Source organism: Leptonychotes weddellii, chromosome 13 (genome assembly GCF_054177405.1).
Source record: "Leptonychotes weddellii isolate Sample4059 chromosome 13, ASM5417740v2, whole genome shotgun sequence".
NCBI classification, from domain to species: Eukaryota; Metazoa; Chordata; class Mammalia; order Carnivora; family Phocidae; genus Leptonychotes; species Leptonychotes weddellii.
The window spans coordinates 7,550,066-7,576,430 of NC_138381.1; positions in this window are offsets into that span (position 1 = coordinate 7,550,066).

Sequence of the window (26,365 nt, forward strand, 5' to 3'; positions counted from 1 at the left end):
ATCTGTACCTCTGAAACAAATAATACATTATATGTTAAGAAAAAAAAAAAGAAGATAGCAGGAGGGGAAGAATGAAGGGGGGGAAATCGGAGGGGGAGACAAACCATGAGAGACGATGGACTCTGAAAAACAAACTGAGGGTTCTAGAGGGGAGGGGGGTGGGAGGATGGGTTCGCCCGGTGATGGGTATTAAAGAGGGCACGTTCTGCATGGAGCACTGGGTGTTATGCACAAACAATGAATCATGGAACACTACATCAAAAACTAATGATGTAATGTATGGTGATTAACATAACAATAAAAAAATTTAAAAAACACAGTATTTAATATAAAAGTGACATTTTTTGAAAAGATTTTATGTTATGAGGCTTTCAATGTGCTGGCTTCAGTGGTCTTTAATTTAATTAAATCATCTGGTGTCAATACCATATAAAATATTTATCTCAGCATGCCAGTGACAGGGCGCTTCTCTGTTTTCCATGATAATGCAGTTACAATTTATAAGATCAAGCACTTTCATAATGCTCAATTTTCTATCTTTCAAAAATCATCACATTTAAAAATTAACTTATCTTGTAGGATTAATTTACTTTAATTTTTTTTTTTTTTTTAAGATTTTATTTATTTGAGAGAGAGAGAATGAGAGGGAGGAGGGCCAGAGGGAGAAGCAGACTCCCTGCTGAGCAGGGAGCCCGATGCAGGACTCGATCCCGGGACTCCAGGATCATGACCTGAGCCGAAGGCAGTCGCTTAACCAACTGAGCCACCCAGGCGCCCAGGATTAATTTACTTTAAAAGACAAATGCTCATATATTAATTTAGAAAGCAGGAAGATAGGTGTTTTTATAATGGAAATATCTGCTTTACCCTTTTATACTTTACAATAACTAGCATTTGTTAAATGCTTATTTATATGTAATACATCTAAATATTTATATACACATTTTATCCTCATACCTACAACATGAGGTAGTTTATCTCCATTTTAGGATAAAGACAGTGACTGTGTTAGGATTTGAACACACCTTTGTCTGAACACATATCTCTTCACCTTTGGTAAAGAAGCAGGACCCCTAATTCCACCCCCCCACACACCATCATTCCTGGATTCTGTCCTTGTTTCATAGGACTAATTAATATCGGACCTTCAGCTTGTCACCTGATGCCCCCACTCTGTCACCCTCTCTCCCCAAGTCGTTTAAGGAAAAGTAATAAAATGAGTTTCCTTTCAGTCATTGGAGAGGTTTAGAAATGCAAATTGGCCACAATTTTAAATTTCAACATTTAGCACAGTTTTGCTAGAGTATACATTCTCTGTAGCTATAAACAAATGCACTGAGGGAAAACTCAGAGACCTTGATTGTTGTATTTCTCTTCTATTTCTTTATTCAAACTGCAAAGTTGCTCTACTTTGTTTCTTCCTTCCTTTCTTCCTCCCTCTCTTTCTTTTCTTCTCTTCTTTCTTCTCTTTCCTTTCTTTTCTTTCTTTCTTTTCTTTTTTCTTTCTTTTCTTTCTTTTCCTTCCTTCCTTTCTTCCTTCCTTCCTTCCTTCTTTCCTTTAATACTGGCCAAATTATATAATTTCTTTGGAGTGTTCATTGTTCATTACTCACTAGAAGACAGTGTTTCCCATGTTAAAAGGCACTCTTCATATAATTACGTAGAAGACCTCTCATAAAAACAATAAACAGAATAACAATGCACACACTTTCACTTTACACTTGATGCCTTTCTTAGCTTCTTATTAGCTTCGAAAAGCATCTGAAAGATGCTCTGGCTCACGTCTGTGTGTCTCTCCTTCTCTACCTGGATTGAGATGCACCTCCTCCGTGATACGATTTCTAACCACACACCTGGAAATAAGGTGTTAAATTACCCCCTCAGGTCTGCTGGTGTTCTTCCTACACATTTGTGTTTAGCACATTGTGTTCTAGTTAGTTATTTACTTGTTGGCTCCTTACTGATCTCCACTCCCACAGTAAAATATTATTAAAAACACATGCGAATACTGATTATGATATAATATCAGCATATAGTATGTTTGGCTTTAACTCAATTCTACATGGGTTTATTTAGTGTTATAGATTCTGCTTTTTAAACTTTAAAAAGGTATTTACATTTTAAGTAAATTTAAGATAATAAATTTTGAAAATGCAAACATATGAGAAAAGGAAGTTTGGTAGAGTGGAAAATGAATAAAGCTTTGTGTTAGTTTGCAAATTTGGAAGTTCCCTGGGTGAAATCTGAAACTGGCCCCTTTACATAGAGGGCAAGGAGATACCCAAGAATGAGGCAGGCCACCCCAGGTTGGTAGGTGGCAAGTTTAATGACCAAGGGAACTCACATACAAGACTTGTCTTGGGAAGCCACAAGACACGTACATCTCACACACCCCCAACCCCCGCCAAATCTTAAAAGTTCATAGCGAAGCCTTAACGGGGTTCAGTCACATTCAGTCCAGATGATCTCAACAACACATTGCTCTCTCCAGACGGTGTGCTTGAAACAGCTCTGCCTACAGGCCGCGTGGGTGGAAGGTACCTTCCAAGGATGGGGGAGGGTGAGGTCCAGCTCTCAGTCAACTGATGATGGTCTCCTCACAATGACCTCACCCAACATCTGGGTTTACATCATGGCTTTGCCATTTACTAGCTGTGCAACCTTAGACAAATTATTTAATGTCTCATGGAGAAGGGTACCTCATTGGACAGAGAGAAGAGTCATCAAGATGGGCCCACATCCTAGTGCACAGTAGGTTCTTCACACAGTCAGCTCCTCTCTCAAGCTCCTTTAAATTACAAAGTAGGTGCAATTGGCCACACATGACAAAATCATATGTAAGGACCCTTTTTTGAACCCTCTGAGCATGGATCTTTCTCTTAGCTTGTGGAAAATAATGCCTATATCATAGGATTGTTGTGACAGTGAATAGAAATAAAATATACAAAGCTCATGGCTTTGTAATTACAGAGGAATCATGACAGTAGTACAATGCAAAACAGACAGAATACTCTTAGAGGATAAAATACTCTTTGTTCAGCACATCCATAGCCATTATGGATATTTACTTATATTGTGAAAATCGTATTTCTAAAGGTTTCAAATAATTCCAATAATTATGGGAATTATGTTATATATACTATTGACAAACAAACTGTCTAAATACTCTGTTGAATACAAGTGAGTTCCTGTTAATTTCACAATGGATATTCTTCACCAATATGGCTATTTACATTTATTAATATGCAGCTGAAAAACACAGAAAAAAATGCATCAGTTTACTTTCTTTCTAAAATTACTCCTTCCACAAAGCAGTGTGAATTAATTTTTGTCCAGGATGAATCATTTCATTCAGTCATTAGTATAAATCCCACACATTTGTACTGGAATTCAGAGTATTCTATTGTAATGCCTAAGAATACAGAATATAGTTTTTTAGCCGGAACATCTTGATTTTCAGTGCACAGTCTGCCATGTTTTAAATGCCTTGTCTTGCAGAAGTTATTTTAACTTCTCTAAGACCTAACTTCTTTTTCTATAAATTCAGATCAATATACCTCATGAAGTTGCTATTTGAGGATTTAATAAGATAGCTCACAGAAAGTATCTAGAATATGTATTTGAAGCATAGTCCTCACACTGTTTTCTGAAACTCTTGCATTTTGAACACGGCTATGGATTAAATTGTGCCCCTCCTAAACTCTCATGTTGGATTCCTCATCCCCCAATGTGATGGTATTGGAGATGGGGCCTCTGGAATGTAATTAGGTTTAGATGAGGTAATGAGGGTGGGGCCTCAGGATGGGATAAGTGCTCTTGTAAGAAGAAATCCCAGAGTTCGTTCTCTCTTTCCCTGTGCTCCCACACACACAAAAGAAGTCATGTGAGCACATAGTGAGCTGGTGGCCATCTGCAAGACGGGAAGACAGCTCTACCAAGAACCTGACCATGCTGGCATCTTGATTTTGGACTTCTAACCTCTGGAACTATGAGAAAATAAGTGTCTGTTGTTTAAGTTACTTAACCTATGGTATTTTGTCATGGCAGCCCAAGCTGACCAAGACAGATACTTTTAGATTTTGTTATTATTAGCAGAAATGGTGGTGGTTGGTAGTGGATATAGTTGTAGTAGTAGTAATATTAGGTGAAAACAAGTTACATGAATGGGAAAAGAAATTTGAGGGATTGGAGCAGATAAAGTGTCATTTGCAAAGTGGGATGTATATAGGTTTTCAATATTTATCTCCTTTTTGTTAGGGGATTTAGAATCCTAGTTGAAGTAGGAAGACTCTCTTTGAATGGTATTGAGACCAGATCCCTGGCAATACGGTTTCTGTTTGTTCCTACAGAAGAATGCTTTCTCCTATGCACTTAGCACTTCATTGCTCATAGCTTAGGAACCATGATGATGTCAAATGAAGCCTTGTAATATTCATGGAAATACAGAAACACACTCACTGACTGTAATACCCCTTTTGTGTGACTACAGTTATTTTCTATTAAAATGTCAAAATGAGTTAAATATAAGGTGGAAAGCATAAGTGTTTCCACTTTGGCACTCAGTATTACTATGGAATAAATCTGATAATGGATAATAAAGAAAAAAGAGGGGGTATTTTCATTAATATATTATCCATTTGCTATTACATTAAAAGAAGCAACCACATAAAGATAAAAATTATTGTCGAAGACTTGATTTAATGGACTGTTTACCAAGCAGAGGCCCTTAAATTATTAGTTTCTTATTTTAGAATAATGTTAGATTTATAAAATACTTGCTAAAATGGTGCAGAGAGTTCCTAAATAGAATTTATCCAGCTACCCCTAATATTAACATTCTAAATAACCATGGTACATTTTTCAAAACTAAGAAATTAACATTGGTAAGATACTATCAGCTAAAGTAAAGAGTTTATTTAAATATCGTCAGTGTTTCCACCAATATCTTACTCTGTTTGGGGATCCAATCCAGGATACCACATAGAATTTAGTTGTCCTATTTCGCTGGACCCCTCTGATCTTTGATAGTTTCCTAGTCTTTTTTTGCTGTTCATGATCTCAACAATTTTGAAGACTACTGACCAGGTATTCTGCAGTGTGAAAATTAATACACAAAAATCTCACTTAAAATGGGAGTCAGGAGGCCAGAAGGGGGAGCCCTCGCTCACTACCATTCTCAGTCAGTTACAGACCTCCACAGGAAGAGATGCACCACCTGGCAAGGCCAATACAGCTTTACCACTCCAACAGAAGGAGGGAACATTTCCTCCTTGCCTGGCAACTCAGCCCTTGAAAAACTGTCATCACCCTGGACCCTCCGGTAGACTTGTTCAAAACAATTCTTCTCAACTTCCTCCTTTTTCTTTATAAAGTAATGTCCCTCTCCTTTGCTGTTGGACTTGCCTGTGGCTTTCGCTATAGCTTGCTTATCCTGACTTGCAAATCTTCTGCCATTCCCAAATAAACTCATTTCCTGGTAAAATAACTGGCTGTCTTACTTTTAAAGTGGACAGCGACATATCCGCAGATCTGTACCTGCGGTGAAACTGAATTAAAAAAACCTCTTTTAAAATGAAGTCAAAGGCCAGTAGGGGGAGCTCTCACACCCTACCACTCAACAGGAAGAAACACTTTGCATTTCCAGTAGGAAGATGCCTATATCTACTACCCCAGCAGAGGACCTTGTCAGGCAACATCCCAGACAGTGAGAGAGGTCACAACTCAGCCAATAAAGAGCCACTATACGCTGAACTCTCAGTTTACTCCAATGGACTTGTTTATTATAACAGCCCCTCCCAACAGCCCCTTTTCCTCTATGAACTAGGTGTTCCTCTCCTTTGTTCTCTGGACTTGCCTGTGGTTCACTATAGCTTGCTTGTCTCAAATTGCAATCCCTCTACTATTCCCAAATAAACCCATTTTGCTGGTAAAATAGCTGGCTGTTTCATTTTCATGGTCAACAGTACAAAGTTCCTCAATTTATGTTTGTCTCAATAAGTTATTTTTGATATTTCAAAAGTCTAATGAAAATCTCACAGTAAAGCGATTAAAAAATCGTTTATTGGGAAAAATAACATTAACGCATCATAGCTATTTGGACTAGTTCTATTTTGATTAGAGATCTAGTTGAATTGTTAAAGTACTAAAAGAATAATTTAATAAATGCTAATAAAGGCAGAGGTTTTTCGTTTTATTTTCCTGTTTGATGTAGATTTTCAAAACGTTTGCTTTGTCATCAGAGTAAATAATAAAAAGGGCCCTGGTGCTGAGACTTTGTGAATATCACTGTGTGTCAACGTGAAGTCAAATTCAGCATGAATCAGCATTCTAAAAACAACCTTCATACTAGCAGCATAAATCAGTAGAAGCATGAGGGAATCACTTCTTTGTTACTGTTCATCACACAGGATTTTAATAGTGAACTATGTTCTGCTTTAGGCCCTAGAAGTGATGCCTTATATAATAAGCATGTTGGAGAAATTCCAGGGAAGAGCAGCAAAAATGCCTGTTTGAACCCAGGAAATCATGCTTCTGAGAGAAAAAAAAATAATAAAGGAGTAGGTTTTATTTTTGCTTACAAATGAAAGGTATGAATTCTTCAAGTGCATGAAAAAGAATCACATAAATGAAATTAGGTACCTTATTTTTATTTTTGTCCCATGAGACAAAATAAATAAATGCCCTTCATTAAGCAGTATGTGGGAGGGGATGGTGCAGTCTCTTCTGAAGATGCAAGGACCATTTGGCTGGTTAGCAACAGAACTTACCGCTTGCAAGAAGATGCACTTTCCTCCTGTTCTGTCCCTTAGCTGATGACACTCTTGCCTGTCCCCATCATTGCTCAGGAAGCTGCTTCACTCTCTCCTGAGGGATTGACTGATTCCACCTTCTCTTTCAGAGTTATCTCCCAAACATGCCCGTTGTCTCACCAAACAGGTCCTGGGTATGCTTCAGGGTTTCCTTCTAGAAAATTCCACGTTGTTGCCAGGACTCCAGAAATCCCCATGATCCCCAGATGTACCACAGCCTCACTTTTCCACTGCATGAGCCAGCTGGCTAGCTTGCCATAATTTAAATACCCTCTTAATTCCTTTCTATCTGATGGAAACCCCTTTACCTCATAGCAATCCTTTTTCCTTAGTGCTTTCTTTTTTCAAGGTGATTTTACACAAAGGACATCATCCTTTTTCCATTTAGGACTCACTGTGAAATAAATGGTGATTTCTTGGCTTTAGTTCATAGCCATAACTATGTTATTTAGCTAGGACTCATTCACAAGCTCTACCTTAACCTGAAGTCAGATATAATGGACCTTTTCCATCATGTTGACCTCTTCACTTCAAATAGGATTTGGTTAGAAACTTGGAAGAATTTCTGATTGTAGACACTGTTAAACCTGAAGGTCCACTGCACTAAAGGAAGTCACAAAAATTTCATCTCTGGAAATTTTAAAGCATATAGAAGTGGCATATCTGGGAGCAGCTTATATTTGTATTCCCTTCTTAAAGTTAAGATACCATATGAATGATAACTTGGGATATAGAATTCAATTATTTATTTATAACTTGTATCAGATGAACAAATAAGCAAAAACAAATAAGCAAAGCCCATCCAGGAATAGTTACTGCAGGCTTATGAACAACTGCAAGTGCATCATCCTGGGTCTCTGTCCTCCCACAAAATATGTATGGTACTAGTGAAAGGCACACTTTGTTTTTATAAAAAATAGTTACTACGCAGCCTAATGCTGTGATGCACTGATGAATTTAGCTTTGGCTATCATTTCAACATAGACATGAACGTTGGCATCTTTCAATTTAATTGCTGTTAAACATACACCAATACCAGAGTCACTCCCATCCATTCATTCAAAAAATATTGGAGAGCTTTATGTTCTGTGGATACAGTAATACAAATAAATAAATACAAAATACATACATAAAGTAAATGATAACAACAACCACCAAGTTTCTATCCTTACAGAAACAAAGTTCCTGTTTTGTTTCTGTATCCCAATGGATAGACAGGTGACAGCAGATAAAGAAGTGCATTTGTAAGTTATCTTTTCAACAGGGCTAAGTGCTGTGCAGGGAATCATAGTACAAGGATGGTGAGCTGTCCATTCAGTCCTAGAGGAAGGAAGAGGAGTGACAGGGAATATCTGGGGATACAGCATCAGTCAGAGGGAACTGCAAGCACAAATCCCAGATGTGCGAGCTTGCCTGAACTACTCCAGGAACTGCAGGAAGGCCAATATGGAGGGCAGTGAACCAGAGTAAGGCCGGAAGGAGATCAGAGCAGAAAGATATGGGAGATCCAGGCCAGGAAAGCATCTTGGCTTTGAGACTACAATCAGATTCAGAATGTGAAGCAGTATCAACTCTATAGGGGGTTAAGGTGGACATTCTTTTTTTTTTTTTAAGATTTTTGTTTATTTATTTGACAGAGAGAGAGAGAGAGAGAGAGCAGCAGAAGGAGAGGGAGAAGCAGGCTCCCCACTGAGCAGGCAGCTCGATGTGGGACTCGATCCCAGGACCCCAGGATCATGACCTGGGCCGAAGGCAGACACTTAATGACTGAGCCACCCAGGCGCCCTAAGGTAGACATTCTTTTTTTTTTTTTTTTTTTTTAAAGATTTTATTTATTTATTTGAGAGAGAGAGAATGAGAGAGAGCACATGAGAGGGGGGAGGGTCAGAGGGAGAAGCAGACTCCCTGCCGAGCAGGGAGCCCGATGCAGGACTCGATCCTGGGACTCCAGGATCATGACCTGAGCCGAAGGCAGTCGCTTAACCAACTGAGCCACCCAGGCGCCCTAAGGTAGACATTCTTAAGTAAACTGAAACCTAAGCAATTTAGGATTCTTAGATTAAGCAAAAGTTACAAATGAAATCAATTTTTAAAAATAACTGTATAGGGCCAAGACTATGCCAGACCAGTTGGGTGACTGGGTATTTCAGGTTGACTTCTATTAAATGCATAGGTTTTTCCAGTTCCCTGTCTTCTCTAAACGGTAAAGACTTGAAGCTGTCGTTGCAACGTCTATGCTCTGTGGCTTTTATTTCCCCAGACTGGGAGTGTAGACTGCTAGAATTTGATACATCCATTGTGGGTCCTCCTCCGTACACACTTGGAACTCTGGACTATTTCAGTCTGCTGAGTTCTCTGAAATAAATGCAATGGCTCTCTGATAAATGTAAAACCCAAAATGTTTTTCTCTTCATGGATACTCATTAGAAATACCTAAGGGCATCTGGGTGGCTCAGTCAGTTAAGTGTCTGCCTTCAGCTCAGGTCATGATCCTGGAGTCCTGGGATTGAGCCCCACATTGGGCTCCCTGCTCAGTGGGGAATCTGCTTCTCCCTCTGCCCCTCACCCCACTCTCGTCCTCTCTCTTTCACTCTCTCTCTCCCTCAAATAAATAAAATCTTAAAAAAAATAAGAAATACTTAAGAGTATGAAAGATAAGGGGGGAAAAATAAACAAGCCAAAGGTAACACTATAAAGGTGTTATAAAGGGCACCAAGCAGTCCACAGTGTAAAAAGGCAGAAAAGCAGAGCATATTGCTGGGGATGTGGAATGTATATGGATTTTCTTAAATAGTCTACAAGTCTAAATACATTTTTTTATCTAGTAACTTAATTTAGCAGAAAACTAACTAATACCTCATAAGGTCTAAGAATCCCTGTCACTAATTCAAGGGTTTTAAGTGTCATAAAAATATTTTTACTGTCCATTTCTGTTTTAGGTTTAATCTGTAACTGAAAAAAGCAGAGGCAGAAGTGAGACACCGAGGATGAGAGGACACAGAGACACATTTGTATATGGCTGTCCATTTATATTTATGCATACAGGCACATGTACGTACAACTAGATTTTTAAAATTTCAGTTTATGCATGTATATAAATAATACACATAAATATATATGCATCTCTCCCTGTGTAAACACACTTATTTATACATCACAGGACCAAAAAATTAAAAACTTTCCTTTCTCACTGGGGCATCATTTAAGCTCATCTTTATGAGAAAGTTCTCACCAACTCTGTAAGGGAAGCGCTCTAGACAATTCACATTGTCTAATGCAATATATAAACACCGCTGTATTAACATTGAGATGACATTTAAAGAGCAATATCTAAATCCCGATTTTTCCTATTTCATGTAGTTGGAGTGACCAAAATGAATGTGTTAGTCTTTTCCATTTCTACTATCTCATTTCCACTTTATCGAAATTATCCCCCCAAAAATCATGAAATTCACAAGGGCAAACGATGATTCCGCAGTTCTCAACAGTGGGTCTGTGAGGAGGCCAAGTGTTTTTTTTTTTTTGCCTGAATGCATATAGGTCTCTTGACTGCGTTTATCTACTGGGCCAACGATGAAATACCAGGAGAGAATACACACATGGTTTAGAGTCCCAGCCAGATATGAAATGCTTCACTGCAGTAGCCAGTTTTAGGTTGAGAGTGTGAAATTGTCATCATTATCATGAGAATGAAAGCAAGTTGTACATCAGACCTGCTGAGCACTACCCCGAGCAGGTGGCTGTTTTGGGAAACAATCACAGTGCTGGGAGGATTCTCACAATGATACTCTTTCAGATCCTTGCTTTCAGACAACCCAACACTGACATGACGGAGTACAAAAATCCTTTCCCTTCGCTCCACATTGCCAGGAAAGAACCATGTGTTCTGAGTTTTAGTTCCTCCACAATCAGAATATTCTTTGGCTCTCTATCAATGTGTGCTTTTTGAAATTCATGGTATTTTACTTTCTTCAGTCAGTTGGACAGGTGTAACTCAATAATCAGTAAGAGTGGTATTCCATGAACAACCAATTTGTTTTTATTTTATGTACCCAGTTAGTCTAGGGTTCAATCATGCCAAGAGTTTCGGGATCACAGTTTCAAATGGATGCTTTGACCAGTAAGTAAAAGTCAAATGTCCAAATCAAAACTGAACATATTTCCTTTTCATTTTACTTCTCCTGGGTTTCTTATTTTCTCCGTTTGGTAAGCATATTTTTAGTCACACAAGCTTCAAATCTTGGTGTTGCCATTGACTTCCCTTCCTTTATCTAAATCATCCCCAAATCTAGGCAAAACCCAGAAGAGAGATGCCCCTGTGGTATACCGTGAGAATGACTTGAATTGAGGGTGAAAAAAAAAAACAATCCATGTCTAGGAAAGAAATAAAGACTAAAAATAAAAATGGTAGAGGTCCTTAAAAATCAGAAGGAGTTTTCTTTTACTTTTTTAAAATTATTTAAATTCAATTTAGTTAACATATGTTGTATTACTAGTTTCAGGGATAGAATTTAGAGATTCATCAGTTGCATATAACACCCAGTGCTCATTCCATTGAGGGCCCTCCTTAATGCCCATCCCCCAGTTACCCCATCCCCCCACTCCCCTCCCCTCCAGCAACCCTCAGTTTGTTTCCTAGAGTTCAGCATCTCTTATGGTTTATCTCCCTATTTTTCATCTTATTTTATTTTTCCTTCCCTTCCCCTATGTTCATCTGTTTTGTTTCTTAAATTCCACATATGAGTGAGATCCTATGGTATTTGTCTTCCTCTGACTGACGTATTTCACTTAGCATACCTCTGATGGAGCTTTTATTTGCTGCAGCAGAAAATGGGAGCCAAATATCAGTTAATTAAGGGAGCGGTATTATAGAAATAATATTTAAAGAATACCAGAGCAGCGGCAGGGTTAACAATGAATACAAAAATATCCTCAGGTAATTAGTACATTCCCACCAGACAAAGAGATTAGAACTCAGCCAAGGTTGAAGACAGTGGGAACAAAGAAGATGAGCCCAAGATGAAAAACATTACAGGGGAAATTTACAGCTTCACAATCAACTAAATATGAGTGAGGGGGAATGGTTTAAAACTCCATCTAAATTTTCATACCTTCATGAATAAATGAATGATGGCATTTACGCAATTGTCGGAAAACCTGAGAAATGACTTTAGTTGTAGGTTTGTTGAGTTTGATAGGACATTTAAACGTTTGCATTATGAAAACTGCTCTAGACAAAGTTATAAACTGCAGCCTTCCTGTAAAATGAATGCTTTCCAGTCTACCTCTTATTAACTATATCCTCCTCAAGAAACCATTATCTTACTTCAGTTTCTTGTTATAAATTTGCAGACTCATCCAATGTTGATTCCTTGCCTGCTACTCAACATTTAGTACGTTTTCGCTTTAAAACTATAAAGTTTACTATATTTAAAATATCAAATCAGCAAACATGTTTCCATTACTTCTGTTTCAAATGGGTTTATCAAGTTGGCTTAAGTCTACATATCTTTTGAATTTTCTTGAGTGAAATACATCAACCTAAAATAGATTATCCAATGCCCCTAATAATCCATTGCTCTTAAATGTAAAGATAATATTCAAGTGTTGGTCTCAAATAAGGGACTTATACTACAGTTTTGATTGATGAGAGTTTTCTGGTAATAAACCTGATTATAACTGAAGTTACTGGTCTTATTTCAGTAGGCCATAAGAAGATGACAGATTTGATAATTAGTTTAAGGAATTACCAAAAATACCAATTATAAGTAAAGTTTTGTAATGATCTAAAAGAAATTATAGAGCTTATAGGGTCTGTAGTCACTAAAATGAAATTCTCTTTTTTAATATATGTACTACACACCATATCTTATCTTGAAGTTACTGTGCATCCTTCCAATCAAAGACTTTAACGTATTTAATACGTTTTTTTGCCTGAATTAGCAATATCCAGTTAATTTTCAAATTTTAAATTTTGCATCCATAGTATAAAACATCATGTATAACATTACAAAAACTTTCACTTCCAATTATACGATTGAGCTTTACCCATGTTGATATGCTGTACTTTTTTGCTTATTGATTTGTAGCAATTTAAAAATGTATTTTAATTTTAAGTCCTTTGTCAGGTAGATGAGTTGGAAACACGTTTTGTAGCTTGACTTTTCATTTTTATAGTTTAATTTTTCATGAAAAAGTTTTTAATTTTAACAGTCAAATTTGTCATTTATTTCCTTTACAGCGGTATGTTTATGACTTGTTTATTAATAGAAATGCATAATCCACTTATATTTATGTGGTTACCGATACATTTGAATTTTTCATCATCTCATTTTTTTGTTTCCCTTTTTAATAATTTACTCTTTTCCTACTTTGTAATGGATTAGTAAAATTTCTTAGAGTGCCTCCTCCTTTTTCCCTTAGCAGTCTTGGAAACTCTTTTCATCCCACTCCTTACAAATATCCATCTAATTGACAAATACATTTAATCACTCATGCATAACATCTCTCCCTTACTTTTCATCTTCTCTACTAAAAACTGATGGGATCTCACTTTAAGAAGTACTGTTCTAGTGGCCTCCCATCTGATCCTTACCTTCACATTGTTTTATTCCACTACAACTTATACACTATTGCACAGGAAATGTCTTAAAGCACAGCTCTGGCCATATCTCTTTGGACCAAAAAAACAACAAACCTTTAAATGCTTCACCACTGCTCACTGCTTATAAAAGAAATCTTGAATTCTGAAGCTTGCCATTCAAGAACTTTCATGAACTAATCACAAAGTCTAATGAAATACTTGTCAATTCTCCCATTAAATCCTCTCCTTAAGGGCACCAGGGTGGCTCAGTTGGTAAAGCGTCTGCCTCCAGCATGGGTTGTAATCCTAGGGTCCTGGGATTGAGCCCCGCATCTGGCTGCCTGTTCAGTGGGGAGTCTGCTCCTCCCTCTCCTTCTGTCTCCTCCCCCCTGCTCATGCTCTGTCTCTCTCTCAAATAAATAAATAAAATCTTTAAAAAAAAATCCTCTCCTTAAACTGCATTGGTTTACTCATTACCCCCTTGAATATATTTGCTTTTGTTTCTTTGTTTGCATCATATTCTTTATCTGAAATCCCCTTATTTTTCAATTCATGCTCTTTAGAATCCTACCTACCTTTTGAATCCTTTCTTGTCTTACTTCTCTCATGGGCATTTCCTAGATCAAACCAGTGAAAAAGGATGTCTCTTTACCCTGTTTTCCTTTATAATTTATTCTATGCTGTCTTTTGAAAATTAATCTCCCTTATTGGATTGTAATCTCCTTCAGAGAATGAGCAATGCCTTATGTATCACGGTATTCCTCTCCCATCCCTAAACTCATTCATAGCAAAGAGACTACTTAAAAATTGTTGGATTAATAAATCAATACCTTATATTTATACACAGTAGTCCCCCTTATCCCCGGTTTTACTTTCTGTGATTTGAGTTACCCAACCGCGGTCCAGATGCAGGTAATCCCCCTTATGACGTATCATCAGGAGGTCAATAGTAGCCTAAGCTATGTCACAATGCCTACGTCATTCACCTGACTTCAACAGGTAAGCATTTTATCATCTCACCTCATCACAAGAAGAAGGGTGAGTATAGTACAATAAGGTATTTTGAGAAAGACCACATTCATATAAATTTTATTACAGTGTACCGTTATAATTGCTATATTTTATTAATAGTTATTGTTGTTAATCTCTTACTGTGCCCCTTTATAAATTAAACTTCATTGCAGGAAAAAACTGAATATACATAGGGTTAGATACTATCCGTCGTTTTGGAATCCCCTGGAGGCCTTGGAATGTATCCCCCTGGTTAAGGGGGACTACTGTAGTCTTACAATTTCCAAGGTGGGCACTTACTCCAGACCACACATTGGTCTAAATATTTAAAGTGTATCAACTCATTTCATCCACAAAACAATGCTTTTTGGCTCTACCATTGCATTGTGTTACACATGACAGAGGCACAGAAATGTTAAAAAGAAAAAAGACACTAACAGATACAGAACCAAATCCTAATAATCTAGCTTCAGAGCCTATATTTGTAATGACTACATTACCTCCTCATGCATCATGTCTTTTGAGTCTTAAACAAGCAAGGTATCAATGTATTGATTTTAAAGATGGGAAAACTTACAGCAAGATAGGAGGACAGGCTGAATTCTCCAGGGATAAAGGACTGGGCCTGGCAGGGTTGGTGGGGGGGAGGGGGAGGGATGCTAAAAACAAAGAAAAGGGCTAAAAGAGAGGTACTATACATTTGTTTATGTATTATTATTAATTTTTTTTAAAGTCACCTATGTGTGGGAAATGCCTCTTTCTCAGTCTTGGCTCACACACCCCTTCCCATTTGTTTTTTGTTCACCTAAATCATACAGAAACATGTCTTAAGTATCTACAAGAAAGTCATGGTTCTCAAGAACTGGAAACCAGACAGTGAACCAGAATCACCCATTTATTCTGATATACTGAAAATTTCAACACAGTTGCAACACCGCAAGTCCTAAAACTCAGTAGACAGAAGAGACCAAAATAGAAAAAGAGAGGGTTTGCAACTTTACTTTCCTCCTTCTGAAACCTCAGGAACCTAAGGCCAACACTGGGTTTGTTGGTGATTAAACCCACAAAGAGATCTTTTATCCATGTGCTTATTTATAAATAAATTCTTGCCCCCAAACAAATCCAAAACAGGACCCCCAAAGTACCCTTTTGAACAAGCTTTGTATCCTTTCATCTTAAATACACAAATCTTGTGCAGTAATAAGTGATTAAAAAAAAAAAACAGGAGTAAAAGAAAATGTCAAGATCTAAACTAAATGGTATTTGTGAGCATGGGCACCTTGAAGCCCAAGGCCCTAATCCGCACTCAGTAGCAAGACAGAAGCGTCTCACCTCCTAGCATGAAAAAGACTTGAAAGCTCCAGGAGTTCCAAAGGCAGAGAAGAACAAGCTTAGAGGATGACTGCTTTCAAATGTCTAAAGCTCCCTTGAAATGCACCATCTTCAGCAAGAGTTTTCACTCAGAAAGAAAGTGAATTTCTTTGCAAAAAGTACACAGTGTTTCTTCTTCATTTTACAATTTTCCTATCATTTCCCCCAATTTAATTTTGGCCACTGTTTAAAAAATGTACTGGCTTTCTGTTTAAGAGCTACATAATCCAATTTGGGTGGTTTGTTGTAGTATTATTCTAATTTGATGGTTTAACCTGACCTTTTCTCTTGGGTCAGCATTCTGGGCATTGTTTCTATCAGATGTGAATAATAATAAGTAGCAGCTTAAGTTCTTATTATGGCCCTCACTGTTCTGAGGGATTTATAAATATTAACATAGTTTAAAACACACCCAAACCCAATGAGGTAGGCAATATAATTAACCTTCTTTACAGAATGGGACACTCAGGTGGAAAAGTTAAGTAACTTACTGAAAGTTTGGCACAATAACTAAATATGGTTATAGTTTGCTCAGTTGACTTCCTACCTCTACTGTCTCTCTAAGCTATTCTGCACGCTGCCATCAAAATGACCATACTAACAATTTCTCGATTTCATGACACATTTGACGGATTCTGTTGGCATACAGGTAAATTCTAACAACATAAGGCTAGCATCCAAAGCCTTCCACACAATCCCTACCCCAACTTCTCCACCTATCCCCACTTCTTTTTATTCAAACCAAACCCTCTAGGGACTCACAATGACTTGCCAACATTCTTTTTTTTTTTAAAAAAACAGCTTTATTAAGGTATCACTAACAAAAATTGTATATATCAGAGGCGTACAACTTCGTGTTTTGATATATATGTATAAACTGTGAAATGATCACCATTATCCAGATACTTAATATATCTATCACCTCACAGTGATCATTTTCTTCTATTTTGTTGTTGCTGTTGTGAAAACACTTAAGATCTACTGTCTTAGCAAATTTCAAGTATACAATACAGTATCCTTAACCATAGTTGCTATTCTGTACATTCAAAACTTTTCTTTGTGCTTTCCAGATGTCCTGACATCTGGACAAGCTGATAACTTTTTCCTATCAATGTAATACTTAGTTTTCAAGGAAGGAAATTTTGGGTAGATCAACCTTATCTGTTCATCATAATGCCTTGGCTTCAAATTACAAAAATATGACCCATCATTCCCACATTCTAAAATTTGATCCACAGATTCATCTGCATTCATAACAATGTTATGTGTGTAAGTAAGGTATATATTGCAGAATTGCTGATAGGAGCAAAATATTAGAAGTAATACCAATACCCATTTATAAGGTAATTGTTAAGCTATGATACATCCACACAATGGAATAAGAAAGCTTTCTAGGTACTGATGTGAAAATATCTGTAGGTATACATTTTGGGTGAGAAGAGAAAAATATAAAATATATAGCCATATTTTCGTGGATCTCTGTAAGAAACACTAGCACTACAAAGAAGAACTTTAAAAATTGGTTTCTACTACAGGACTGAGGAGTAGGGTCTACAATGATGAGGGTAGAAGAGAAGCTTCTCAATTTATAAATTATGTGCCAGTAATATTCCTTACCTGTCTGGCAAGGAATATGAAAATGTGACCAACAAGTGTTTTATGTTTTACAGAGATATTTTTGCCTTTAAAAGAAAATTTAGGGGCACCTGGGTGGCTCATTTGGTTAAGTCTTCAGCTCAGGTCATGATCCTGGGGTCCTGGGATCGAAACCCGCATTGGGCTCTGTGCTCAGCAGGGAGTTTGCTTCTCCCTTTCTCTCTGCAACTCCCCCCCTCAACTCGTGGGTTCTTGCTTTCTCTCTCTCAAATAAATAAAATCCTTAAAAAAAAAAGAAAATTTATATGGATAGCCATTAAAGATTCTTGGTCACATTTGTGTTTTAGAATGGTTAACTCTGGAGGTGGGGTGTAGAGTAGTTTAATGAGGAAAAGCCTGAGGCAGCGTGATCCCTTAGCTCTCTTTGCTCTTAATAACAGTTAATACACATTAAACAGCTTTGAATGTCAATCACTCTCTCACTTAATCGTCACATCAACACTGTGGTGGCTACTCTTATTATTTCCATTTTACCGATGATGCAACTGAGGCTCAGGGAAACTACTAGCCTAGCAGGACCAAGGACAGCATCTGCATGGGGGAGGGTTCGGTGTGGGGGCAGAAGGAAGGAGGAGGAGGGTTGACATTTAAAGGAAATGGAGAGAGAGGATTCGGAGGAAGACAATCAGAAAGGCAACAGGGTAACTAGAGAGTGAAGCATCCCAGTGATTAAGAGTAGGAATACAAAGAATGGCCTAGAAAGGGACAAATGAATTATCTAGGATGCAGATTTTAAGTATCCCTAAGGGAGAAAATTAAAGACAATATGTAGACTGCTTAAAAAAAAATGACACTAAAAATGAGACACCAGGTCCATGGTGGTCTCTGTTGCAATCTAGATGCCACAGGACTTGCTATAAGGCTTCTGTTTCTCCTCACTCTTTCCATATTTATCTTTCACGTATGTTCTCATATATCAAAATAACATTTCTATTCTCAAAATGCATTTTTCTGACTCAGAAGATACATGGGAAAAGAGACTACCTACCTAGTATTTCAATAAAATAATGATAGCCCTGTAACTTTACGGTATTTTTCATATGTCACAATCATAAAACATCAAATTGAACATGACAGTTTTATTTTAAAATCTCTGCTTAGATACAAGTCCTTCTTTAAAATCTTTCAATCATGCCTTTGGAAAAAATAATAATACAGAAAGCTTTCTAAGGAGCTTATTTTTACTGGAAGCCATATCTCTGATACATCTTGGACACGTTGGACTATAATGTCAATGCACTTTTAAGACATACTGCTGTAAAAATCATATAAAAGCAGAAAGAATCTCCTCTGCAAAAGAGATTTTATCGGCATCTTGGCCAGGTAATATTGATGATATCTTTGAAATGTGTTTCCTTGTTCAAAACATAAAATCAGGAGTAGAAGTTTCCATGTTTGTGTAAAATTCACCCTCTTCTAGACACAGAGCAATAATCCAGCTCTTCTTAATATGTGTTACTCTAGTAAGTGCTCAATAATTAGCTGGTTGCATAGATTCCTAATTGCAGTTCAATCAGCAGAGCACTTGATAGATGCCACCATGTTAGATCCTGGAAAATATGACAGTGAGTAAATCTGGACTTGAGGACCTTGCAGCCTAGTGGGGCAGCCCAGCACACAAAAAAATAAATTTCTCTGAAGAAAGCACCATGATAGCGATAGTCACAGGGTGGTCTGTGACCAAGAGGGGCACCTGACAGAGCCTGGGGAGGCAAGGCTGAATGAAGGAAGGGAGATTGAGTTAACAAGGCAACATCAGAGTCAGAAAGCAGAAGCAAGTCCAACATTCCAAAGTCTTCCATACACTCAAAGTGCGATACCCCTTATGAATCATTTTATCTGTCATTACTTGAATAGGATTTAAATGCTTCTTTCTTGTATGTTAGTCTGTATACTCTTTTGTCTGCATGGTATTTTTGATGGATTAATTAAGGGTATATGAAATTAATTCCTTGTTTCTTCAATCACTAACCAGCTAAATGATACTGGATAGCTTTCTGAACCACTTGGGCTTTCTTATTCTTTCCTGTAAAATGTAAAATGGAATTGAACTAAATCACTATTAAGAGTCCTTTTCAATTTGTTTTTTATTAAAAGTCTTTTTAAAACAAAAATCATTGTGATGTATTGTGGATACATTTGAATACAGAGGCCACATCTCTACCTTTTGTTGTTCAAATTTAAGAATAAGTAAGAATAATGATATGATAATTTTTACAAACATAATGATATCTATATTAACCATAAAAACTTCAAATGCCATCAAGGTGCAAAGAAGACAGAAAGTCTTCCACCAACTGGAAATAACTAATAATTATTAAAATAACCAACATTCTATATAGATTCTCTCTTCATGTACATGGATAAATGGATGGGTAGTCAGAGTTAATTTTATAAAAATGAGATATATTTAGTAAATCTATATTTTATAAGAGCAAAATATTCATTTCACTCCTCCATTTTAACATCATATATTTAGCAATTTGTACTCTATTAGTCACATTTGTACATATCAACTGCTACGGCATTTTGTTTGCATTCTGCTCCTAACTGACTAAATGATCTAAAGATCAATGGATTTGATGCTTACTTACCAAGTCCCTTTAGCACAGATTCTCTATTCCTGAGGTTATCAGATTCACACATTTCAGTGGACCAGACTTCATCGTCAAGTTACTTAAGAAGCATTTGCAGTGTATTCCGTGAGTTCTTACATCCTTAAATACGGCCACATGTCTTCTTTATATTCACTGACTATTTGGCTGAATTAAATTTCTTGGTAAATGCTTAATTCTGGGAGACCTTGTAGACACTGTGCTGATTATGCAGATATTGAGTCTGGCACTGGTCCTTTCCCTGTCATCTCCATTTATTTTTTGGCAGGATTTTGTATTTCATTATTATCTTTCAAGAATTCTTTCGAGGTGTTGTAAATCCTAAGATCTTTCATGTTTCGGAAGGTATGTCTGTTGCACTGACATTTGGATGAAGATTTGGTCAAGCATGATATTTTTTGGGTAGCATTTCCTATCACTCAGAACTCTGCAGGTATTGATAAATTATTTTCTGGAATCCAGAGATTTATTAAAATATATGAGGCTTATCTGAATGATCCCATTCTAAGTCATTTTCTTTTCTGTTTGGAAATCTGAAGCACTCCAAATATTTAGTTTTTAAATAATATTTAAGAAAAGTTGAAGTATTATATTTAATAACAAAACATAGAAGTAATATTGTTAAAATCAGGAACATGATGAGAATGTTTATTATATATGTAATATATATAAACTTCCTAGCAAGTTCATTAGTCAAGAAGAAAAGAAAGACTATATAAGGGTTAGAAAGATGTAAAAGAAACCATAATCGTGATTAGTTATGGAGATTTTTTGTCTACACTTAAAAAGCCAAGTGAATCATATCAAATTATTACAATATAGAGATTGCAACAGGTCAACCAACCATAAAATGAATACATGGTAATCAACTGCTTTCCAATTCACCAGCAACAAGATGGAGAAAATATGAGAGTAAAATATATGTCTTATAATGGCACTGAAAATATAAAACAGGAATAAATCTAAGAAAAGGAATTAAGACCATTATGGAGAAAAACTTTTTGGAAAGACATTAAAGTCCTAAGGAAATGAGATATATGAGCAATGTAACGATTCGCATTGATTCTCCTCACACTAATCTATAAATGTAATTTCAACCTAAACCCCATGAGGTATTTTGTGCAACTCTGCAACTCTAAAATTGTGGCAGATGCTGAAGAAGAACGAGGGAAAGGTTTTTCCCTTTCTGATATGAAGACTTGTAATAATTAAGACTGCGGTATTGATGCTGTGATAGATAAAGGGACAAGTAGAAACTATTATGGAGCGCATAAGCTAGAATACACACATGTGGAATTCTGATACATGACCGAGCTGGAATTCAGAACAAAGGAATAAAAGCTACTCAATAAATGGTATTGGGAAAATGTGTTATTCATATGAAAAAAAAAACAACAAAGAACAAGTTTTATTCCAACCTCTCACTGGTCCCCCCATCCTCTGGTCTCCAAGCATCTTCTGGTAATCAAACATTTCTATCAAAGCCTAAGAACCAATGATGTAGGAATTATAAAAGGAAGATAATTTCCTTGACTTTCAAACCAAGGAAGAAATAAAGGATACAAATGAAGCAGTTTATTTTATTACAATCTAAGCTATAAGTTTAGAAGGTTAGAATCCACTATGACTTAAATTTAAGTACTTTACTTGTCTATTGGGTACTAAAAACAAAATATGGAATGCATTCTAATATGGACTTCTCATATTCATCATTTAAATAAAACAATTACTGACGTTCTTTTCCTGTAGTTGTCAAGTTAATGATTATATTTGCATAATATGAATCTATCCCCTTTTTATACTTTTCTGTGACATAATACCCAGTCCCTTAGTTTTATTCAATTTGACCAAATAAAAAAAATCTATGTTAGTTATGCCTTACTCTGGATATAGAAGACATGGTAAGCCACTCTAAAAATAATTTTTTAGAGGATAATGAGGACACAAATGAAAAGGGCCGAAAAAGAAGGAAAACTGTCAGAATACCTTTTGAGTTAATATTGGAATTATGTTAGTAATGAACAATATTAATATGTAAGTTCATTTAAACATATATCATTTAAAATATATATTAAATTTGAAGCAGCTTCCACATAATGTAGAGAACTGAGTGTTTTGTTTCAGTAATTGATCATTTTTTTCTGGAGGAGGATAAAATTGAGTTAATGTAACTAAGCAAATGATATCTCTTTTTTTTTTAAGGAACAGACGTATACTGTTATTTCTCCTAATTTTCTTCAGTGTCACAAATGTCATCTTTCAAAATAATTGTGTTCAGTTGATCCCAAAAGAACAGACATTAAAATTGATGGTTTCTCATAAAGCTGTTTGCTGAGAAAACAATGCATATATTTATAAATATCTAACCACCACTGAAACTTGATTTTTTAAACAATTTTATTTCGATAAATATCTTGAGGCTATTAACAATGAATACTCATTTACAAAACATTGTCTAATTTGTTAAGAAAACCATTATCTAAACTTATTAGATTAGATTTTTGTATAGTTAAATACATTCTGACCAGCATTGGCAGGGAAAAATTTTATTTTTACTTTTTTATAAAATGAAAAAATGGTCTTTTTGGTTAACAGATATTGTCTCATGCAGAATCATAAAAGTATTGCTATGTAGACTGAAATGATATTAAGAATTCTGCCAATACATCTCAATAAATGCTCAATAAATGCAGTCATGGCATTGACTATAAATTGGAAGAAGGGGTCAAATACAAAAGTGTCCTCTCAAGTATTACCAAATTTTAATAGAAATCTAGGAGATGTACTTTTAAAAGAAACAACTTAATGCATTCAACATAATGACAATATTTGACTGAGAATGAATGTACTATGATATGAATGAAGAAGAGGGGGAAAAATACAGATGGGTGATATTCAGGGGTTTAAATTATGAAATACTGAAGAGATCTCATGAGAACAAAAGGAATGAGAATAACATTGGGAAGGGGGCGCAGATGGAGAACCAAATTGATCTGTACGTGCTGGAAGTCATGAGGTCTATTTGCTATTGAAAACATATGTAATACAAGAAGCAAAATAAGGAGTGGGAGACATACTGAACTCATCATTATCTTGATGAGAAATTACCTCCTCTCCTACCAATGAGAAAAGTGACTAGCATATGCAGAGGCAAAATTAAATTCTTTAATACTCTCCATTTCTATTTTATCATAAGCCAAAACTCTGAACTGGAAATGACTACATGATTAATCTCAAATCATCTAGGATAAATTTCCATGTAATTTCTATCGACTAAATGTACTTGGGTAGATGATACTGCAGTTTAACCTATTTAAGTCTGGGACAAATAGTATGGCCTGGATAAAAATCACTAAGAAAATTAACAAATTTTTGGGACACTTGGGTGGCACAGTCAGTTAAGCATCTGACTCTTGGTTTTGGTTAAGGTCATGATCTCAAGCCCCACATTGGGCTCTGCACTCAACGCAGAGTCTACTTGAGATTCTCTCTCTCCTGCTCCCTCTGCCCCTCCTGCTTATTCTCTCCCTCTGAAATAAATAAATCTTTGAAAAAAAAATTAACAAATTTTCATGTTTACATCTCAAACAAAGAAAATTTGCTTCCTTACCAAATTATTGTAAGAGCAAAAATATTGAGCTTATTAGTGGCCAACTAAGAAAGAAAATTTGGCATACATTTCAATGGCCTCAGCTTAAATTAATATTAAGCTATAAAATCAGCAGGTTAATCCATTTTTGTTTGTTCAAGTTCTTATTTAAATTCCAGTTAGTTAATATATAGTGTAATATTGGTTTCAGGAGTAGAATTTAGTGATTCATCACTTACATAAAATACCCAGTGTTTATCGCAAGTGCCCTCCTTAATACCCATCACCTATTTAATGCATCCCCCTGCCCACTACCTCTCCAGAACCCTCTGTTATCTCTTGTTAAGAGTCTGTTTTATGGTTTGCCTCTTTCTTTTTTCTCCCATGTTCATCTGTTTCATTTCTTAAATTCCACATATGAGTGAAATCATATGGCATTTGTCTTTCTCTGACTGACTTATTTTGCTTCACATAATGCCCTCTAGTTCCATCCACGTCATTGCAAATGGCAAGATTTCATTTTTTTGATGGCTGAGTAATATTCCATTATATATTCCATTATATATATGATATACAGATATGATATATATCTAAATATATATTATATATATAATGAATGGAGATATAGATATAGATAGATAGATATATCTATATCTATATCTCCATTCATCAGTGGACGGACATTTGGGCTTTTTCCCTAATTTGGCTAATGTTGATAATACTGCCATAAGGGAGCATGTTTCCCTTCTTATCAAACTCAACACCCAAAAACCAACTAATCCAGTTAAGAAATGGGCAGAAGACATGAATTTTTCCTAAGAAGACATCCAGATGGCTAACAGACACATGAGAGATGCTCAACATCACTCATCATCAGGGAACTACAAATCAAAACTACAATGAGATATCACCTCACATCTGTCAGAATGGATAAAATTAATAGCACAGGAAACAACAGATGTTAGTGAGAATGTGGAGAAAGGGGAACCCTCTTACACTGTTGGTGGGAATGCAAACTGGTGCAGCCACTATGGAGAACAGTATGGAGGTTCCTCAAAAAAGTTGAAAATAGAGCTACACTACGATCCAGCAACCTTTTTAACTTTGGCCATAGTAACTTCTTACTAGACAGACAGGTGTCCCAAGGCAAGGAAAAACAAAAGCAAAAATGAACTACTGGGACTTCATCAAGATAAAAACCTTCTGCACAACGAAGGAAACAACCAACAAAACTAAAAGGCAACCTTCAGAATGGGAGAAGATATTTGCAAATTACATATCTGATAAAGGTTAGTACCCAAAATATATAAAGAACTTATCAGCAGATTAATCCTGATGAACACCATGAGCCTACAAAAGTACTACCTGACAAAACTTGGCTCCCCAATGAAAATTTATCTGTGAATAACTGGGTAAGCTCCAACAGTCCAAGTGGAATCTCACTGAGATCCCTCACAGTGAGTGTAAGCTAAGTACCAACTCTCATGACCCACAACCTTCTAGAGCTGTAGTTCTCAAAATGTAGTGCATGGACCAAGAGATTCCGAATCATTTAGGAACAAATTATGAATGAGAATCTTTGTGGAATGAAGGTCCAGCAACATGTGTTTCAACAAGCCCTCCAGTTGATTCTGAAACAAACGAAATGCACTGGTTTAAGGAAGTGTTTTGGACCAGGGTTGACTTCTCACCAAAATGACCATAACATTCCCCTCAGCTTGACTAAACTTCAGATGGTTTTCTTTCTGACTATAGGTCCCTGACCTCCTCTGTCTTAGAGCATTTGCCTTAGAAAACTTTCAACTGCAATTTCTTTCTCAGTCTCTTTGAACTGTACATCTTCTTCCAGTGTCTTGACAGTTGTACAACCAGGCATCTTTCTCAAGGACCTAGGGGCCATCCATTTGAAAGGCGGTCTTTAAGAAAGGCAGGGACCCTATCTCCAATCTCCATGGGAGGGTAGGGGTTGAACTTCATAAGCACCAATCAGCAAACACAGGTCTAATCACACCAACAACTGCCTCTCTAAAACCCCGAGTATTTTTTTTCTAGCCCACGCCAGTGCTTAAAAATCCTTCCGTTTCTGTGCCAGAGGGGAGTTCAATCTATTTCCCCTATTGCAATAATCTGGAATAATGTCTTTCTTTGCTGTTTAACTCTGTCCAGTGCAATTTTTTTTTTTTTTTGATGCTTTTCATCCTTCCTGGTTCTCCAGTCTTTGGTGACTCACTTAGAGCAGCATCTGCTTCCAGGTTATCCTGCTGACAACCACACTTGACCTGTTCAAAGCTTAGGCACAGCTTCAGATTCAGATAGATTTAGATGTCATTTGGTGGTATGTAATATTACTCAAAACAAAGCCTACTGGTCACACGGAGTGTTATTCCGGGGAAAGGTACAGCTGGTGTCTGCCCAACTCTTACAATTTAAAAGATAACTCTTCAGTCACAGGAAAACAGTATGCATGATAGGCAGCACACCGTAATACTTAGAAGCAGAGTGCTTTGGAATCAGAGACTGGAGCTCAGCTGTTTATTAATGGGGTGATCTTGTTCAGCTTACTGTGCCTTTTGTGCATCAATTTAGTGTTCTGTGAAGTGGTAATCATATTAATAATAACAATTAAAATTTTGAGTGCCTTTTAAATGATCACATGCATAACCTTATTTTATCCTCAAAATAACATTATGAGGCACCATAATTCTTCTAATTTGATAAATGAGTCATAGTT